This window comes from Rosa chinensis, chromosome 5, assembly GCF_002994745.2.
Source record: "Rosa chinensis cultivar Old Blush chromosome 5, RchiOBHm-V2, whole genome shotgun sequence".
Taxonomy (NCBI): Eukaryota; Viridiplantae; Streptophyta; class Magnoliopsida; order Rosales; family Rosaceae; genus Rosa; species Rosa chinensis.
Window position 1 is genome coordinate 29,639,448 of NC_037092.1, and position 6,000 is coordinate 29,645,447.

Sequence of the window (6,000 nt, forward strand, 5' to 3'; positions counted from 1 at the left end):
GTTTACCGAATGACGAGAGAAGTTCCGTTGGAGACTTCGATGGTGACAAGAGAAGTTCCGCTGGCGGGGTTTCGCTCAATGGACTGTCACCTGGGAGATGACAAGTGAAGATCCGCTGGCGGGGTTTCGCTCAGCGGAGACTGCGTCACTTGGAGAATGACAAGTGAAGATCCGCTGGCGGGGTTTCGCTCAGCGGAGACTCCACTTGGAGGATGACAAGTGAAGATCCGCTGGCGGGGTTTCGCTCAGCGGAGACTCCACTTGGAGGATGACAAGTGAAGATCCGCTGGCGGGGTTTCGCTCAGCGGAGACTCCGTCACTTGTAGAATGACAAGTGAAGATCCGCTGGCGGGGTTTCGCTCAGCGGAGACTCCACTTGGAGGATGACAAGTGAAGATCCGCTGGCTGGGTTTCGCTCAGCGGAGACTCCCAATGGTTGGGGGTTTTCTTCTCAAGTGGTTACTTCCCTTGGAAGCTAAAGGAGACGACTGTTGACACGTGGCCAACTCCTAGAGGGTTAGCGTCTGGAGGCTTCTCTCCTAAGCCTAGCCGTCTTCTCGTCATTAATGCGAGTAATGATGGATTTCGTAACCGAGGCGACGCCTCGGTTAATCCGGGGAGTTAGTGAAGACGTGGGACACGTGTACGGTTGCTACGTGACGTCGTTTTCTAGCGGACGGCTCAGGATTGCTTGATGTTGACATAAAGGGGGGGAACTCAGCGAGTTTCGACACTTCTGGAAAATCTTCAAATCTGAGTCGCCTCCTTCGAGCCTTGTTCGTCTGTGAATTGCGAAGAAGATTCCCCGGTTTGCGTGGAGCTGTCGGACTCGAGAGGACGAAATATCTGTTAGTGAAGACGAGTTGCATGCCACAGCTTCGACGTGAGGTTGGTATTTCGAATCCTTTTCCTGTTTCATTGAATCTGCAATGGTGGTTTCTGGGTTTTGCTACTTCTGTTAATGGTGTGATGTTGCTTCTTTGGTGTTCTCTGAGGGTGTAGAGAGAGATTTGAGGGAGGTTATGGTGTTTGACAGAGAGTTGGGGTTTTGGGTTTTGCTAGATGGTCGAATCTGGGTTGAGTGTGCGTTTGTTCTTGTTTTGGTATTTTTCTGGGTAATTGTTCTTGATGTTTTTGCACTAAACGAATATAGGTAAAGGCTAGATCTTGTGTAAACTGACCGGTTTGGGTTCTAGGGTTTGGGATGGCTAGCGTCGTAGAGATTTCGAGCAGTGAGGATCCCGGGTCTGACGTGTCGTTCAGCGCGGCGGATAGGAATTTTATTGACTCGTTGCGTCCGTCTGCCCGTGCAGGAACCTCACTGCCAGAACCGCTAGACGTCGAGCCGCTTCAAACCATACCCTGGGAAGTAGTAATGGGTCGTGCTTCGCGCCCCGAGAGTTCTAGGGCCAGGGAGGCCGCCGCTGCCCAGAATAGGCGTGAGGAGCGGTTGGCAAGTAACAGCGCTGCCAGTGGCTCCGCTGACGGGGGAGATGCGACAGGGGAGGATACCGAATCGGCATGGGTTCTTCCGGATGGGATTCCTGTTGACGAGGCGGGAGGGCGGATGACCGATGCCAATGTCAACCGGATAAAGCGGATGTTTCGGTTGCCTGGCGTGGTTAAACTGCGTCCACCGACGGTGGATGAAAAGGCTTCAATTCTTCCCTCGGGGTTTGCCGCTGTGCATGAGGCAATATTCATCCAGGGAGTGACACTACCGCTCGTGCCCAGTCTTCAGATCTTGGTGTGTGAGTTCGGCCTAGCCTTTGGGCAAGTCTGCCCCAACATGTGGCGATTGATGTTGCGATGACTTCGCTGTGGCGGTTGTCCGGCTGTGAGGGACCAACCGTGGCGGAGGTGCTGCATTTCTATGAGCTGACGTATGTGAAGCGTCAGGGCTGCGGAGGCCAAGTGAACCTAAGTCGCCGCCAGGGAGCCCCCAAGTTGATAGAGAACCTGAGGGATTCTATGTCGTATTGGCGGGACACCTTTTGCGTTGCCACGACGGGGTGGGAATATCAGGAGGAATCCAATGACGGGGAACCGGCGTTTAGGATTAAGTCAGAGTTCCAACCTATCCGAGGTGGTTTGTCGGTCTCCGCTGAATATTTCTGGCGGTTTACGTTGTGCTTAGTCTTGAACCTTGCTAACGTTTATCCTTGTTTTGCAGTGGGCTTGCGCTACAACCTGACTCGTGAAGAAGAGTGTCGTGTGGCGCGCATCCAAGGTTGCTGGCGGAATCGCAATTTGTTGGACTTTCGCCTACTTACCTGTTGGGAGCTGTTGGTCGATCAACGATTGACTCGCGCCGTTGGTAAGAAATCTCCGCTTCCTTGTACACTTAGTTAATTTGGCCCTGTGGTTGACTGAGTTGTTTTCTGTTTGTTTAGAGACGCCGCCAGGTAACGCTAGGAGCCGTGACGCCTTTGCCAAAGCCATGGACCGCGCGGAGATTGACAACTTTTTGGAGGCCATGTATGCGTCAGGGGATGCGGCTCAAAGGACAGTGATAGACCCGGTGACGCTGGCGGTGAGCCCATCCGAGGTTCCGGTGGTGCTGCCAATGCCGCTGCACTCCCACCTTGGAACCGACGGCCTACCCGTTGCTCAGACGGGTGCCAATGTGGGGGGTGGAAAGAAGGGGTCTGGCGCCGCGCAGCAGACAGAGAGAGTGCCCAACGTGCGACGTGGGCCACAGAAGGTGGTGCGGCCGGCGGGGGCTGCCGCTACGGTGGGTCAACAGCAACGGGGGCCAAGGCCTGCGGCCGCTGGACAGACGCGGTTGTTGCGGAAGCGTCGGCAGAATGGCTCCGACGAGGAGGATGATGATGATGATGATGCTGAGGTTATCGGGGTCCGCCAGCAGAAGAAGGCCCGCCAAGCTCCGCTGAAGGCGCCAGTGGCCGCTGCAGAAGAGGCGCCTGCGAGTGACCTGGACTCGTTTGCCGCCTATGCCCGCCCAACGGCGATTGACGGGTCACCCTTCAGTTCAGCTTTTGGTCACCTTTCGGTTGGGCTGCATGAGATGTTCATGGCGGCGCAGAAGCAGCCCGGGGTTGAGCGGCAGCTCAGGGACGAGATCAGCGGTCTCGAGAGGGAACTGGGGGACGCCAAGGAGAGGCTGGCGGATGTGGAGCGGCGCCTGACGAAGGCGGATTGCGACGCCGCGGATGCTCGCGGCAAGTTGGAAGTGGCAATCCGGCGGGACGTGGAACGGAACAACGACATCTCCAGGATGGAACAAGACATGTCTCTGCTGCAGGAGCGGGTGGCCGCTAAGGAGAAAAAGATTGATATCCTGCAGCGGGAGTCTGCCGCCAAGCAAGCAGCGGTGACGAACCTGGAGGCTGAGGTAGCTCGCCTGCGGGACGAAGGGACCCGTGCCGCTGCCGCCGCTGTGGAGAAATTCAAACAGTCGGCGGAGTACAAAAAAGCGATGACTGAATCGGCGAAGGCCGGCGCCCTAGCCAACGTGGAGATGCTGAAGCAGAGGGGCGCCATTGACTTTGCGAAGGCGTCCCAGCCACCTGTTCTGCCAGTCCAAAATGCTCCGCCGGTGCAAGCTGCGGTTCCTGTCCGGCCTGAAGGTGTTCGCTCGGGAAGCGGGGAAAGTGGTGCACAGCCAGCGGATGGTTCTCAGCAGACTCCTCTGCCTACCCAGTCGGAGGTGTCCCGTGCTGGTTTCCTGGCGGCACACACTCGGCAGGATGGCACCATAGAGACTCCAAGTCCTACCGCCAGAGGGTCTGACCAGACCAGCCGCGCGCAACCACAGCCGCCTGCGGAAGGTGGAGATGTTGAAGCCAACTTGAAGAGCTGAGCTCCTACATGTGTTGTTTATTTTTTATTTTTATTTTTTTTTTGTTGGCTGAGTTTCGACATTTTGAAGTAATGAACAACTTTGGGTGGGGAGTCTCAGCCCTGAAATGAAATTTCAAAGTTTGATGTTTGTCATGATATGTTTGTACCGCTAGAGTTTTGACTTAGAGATTTTTCTTTTGTCAAGCAATGAAACATTAAAGGAATTAAAATTGGTCCAAGTGCACAACGTAGCGGACGTGGTCCGCTGACGATTCCTGGCGTTGCCAGTTGCCCTCAGTGCTAGACTTGGTAACAATGGTTTGAATAATTCCTCGTTTCATTGATAGCTGACTGATCAGCGTTTACAAAAGAGGGGTAGTACCCGTTGGGTAGCTTCCCTTAGCTAAATATTGAACAAAAATTTAGCTAAGTCAAGATGCCTTTGGGTAGCGGCATGACTATTTGTAATAATACCGAAGGTGTTCGGTATTCCAAGGGTGGGTCGTTGTGACGCCATCCTTGTCCCTTAAGTAGAAGGTGCCTGGGCTAACAACTTCCACAATTTTGTATGGACCTTCCCAAGTTGGGCGAAGCTTTGTTGGCGGTGGAATGACTTCCTTCATTACCCAGTCCCCCAGTTGGAGGTTCCGGGCTTTGACTCTGGCGTTGTAGAAGCGCGATACCTGCTGCTTGTTTTGCAGGTTGCATAAGTGGGCCTTGTGTCGCTTTTCCTCCAGGAGGTCCTTGTCCAGGTTGATGCCGTCAGTGTTGGTTTCTGGGCGGTAGCCCTCGACTCTGGCGGTAGGTTGAGTAACCTCAATAGGCAGGACAGCCTCCGTTCCGAACATCATGCAAAAAGGAGTTTCACCAGTTGCGGAAGTTGGGGTTGTTCTGATGGCCCATAGAACTTCCGGGAGTTTCTCCGCCCATAGACCCTTTGCTTTGTCGAGTTTTTTCTTCAGCAGCTTTTTGATTATCTTGTTTACTGCTTCGACCTGACCGTTGGTCTGGGGGTGGGCGACAGATGCAAAACTCATCTTGGTACCCAAGTTGGCGGTGAAAGAGATGAGCTCCTTGTTGTTGAACTGTGTGCCGTTGTCTGTGATTATTGTGTGCGGGACACCGTAACGGCAGTAGATGTTCTTCCAGAGGAAGTGAATTACCTTGGCGGTAGTTATTGCCGTTAGCGGCTCCGCCTCTATCCACTTGCTGTTGTAGTCGATAGCAACTATGATGTATTTGAACTGGCCCTTGGCGGTTCGAAATTTTCCCATCAGATCCAGGCCCCAAGTTGAGTGAATCCATGGAGCGATGATGACCGATAGTGGTTCCGCCGGTGCATGTGGGAGATCAGCAAATTGTTGGCATTTGTGGCATGATCTCGACATCTGGCGGGCATCATCGCCGAGAGTAGGCCAAAAATAGCCTTGCCGCATTGTGCGATTGGCTAAGGATCTGGCGCCTGAGTGGTTTCCGCATTCTCCGCTATGAATTGCCGCCAGAACGACCTTTCCCTCCTCTGGGGTTAGGCAGCAGAGGTTGGGATGGGTGAATCCCTGGCGGTACAGCTTGCCGTTCTGGATGTTGTAGCGGGTTGCCCTCCGCTTGAGTTGTCGCGCCTTAACTTTGTCTTCCGGCAATGTGCCGTTGCACTTGTACTCAATGACTTCGTCCATCCAGCTGGTATTGACCTCAATGTTGAAGATCTCTGCCAGGGTTTTTGTGATACTTGGCTTGTCAAGACACTCCACTCTTGTGTCCGCTGGACTCTGATGTGGCTGGGCGGTTGCCAGTCTTGCCAGTGAATCGGCCTTGGCGTTCTTTTCCCTGGGGATTTGTGTGATGTTATGAAATTTGAATTTCTTGAGGAGTGTCTTAACGTACCCCAAGTATGCCGCTAACTGTTGGTCCTTGGCCTGGAAGCTGTCATTGACCTGGTTAACGACCAACTGGGAATCACTGAAGATGTTGACACTGTCAGCCCCTGAATCGATGGCGAGGAGTAAGCCGGCAATGAGTGCTTCGTACTCCGCCATAATGTTGGAGGCCTTGAAGTTGAATTTCAATGCGTATTCCACGTTCAGCCCCCCTAGTCCTGTCAGAATGACTCCGGCGCCGCTGGCCTTGGCGCTGGCGGAGCCGTCCACATGCAGGTTCCAATCTGACTGTAGGGGAGCTGGCTCCTCAGCGGTTACC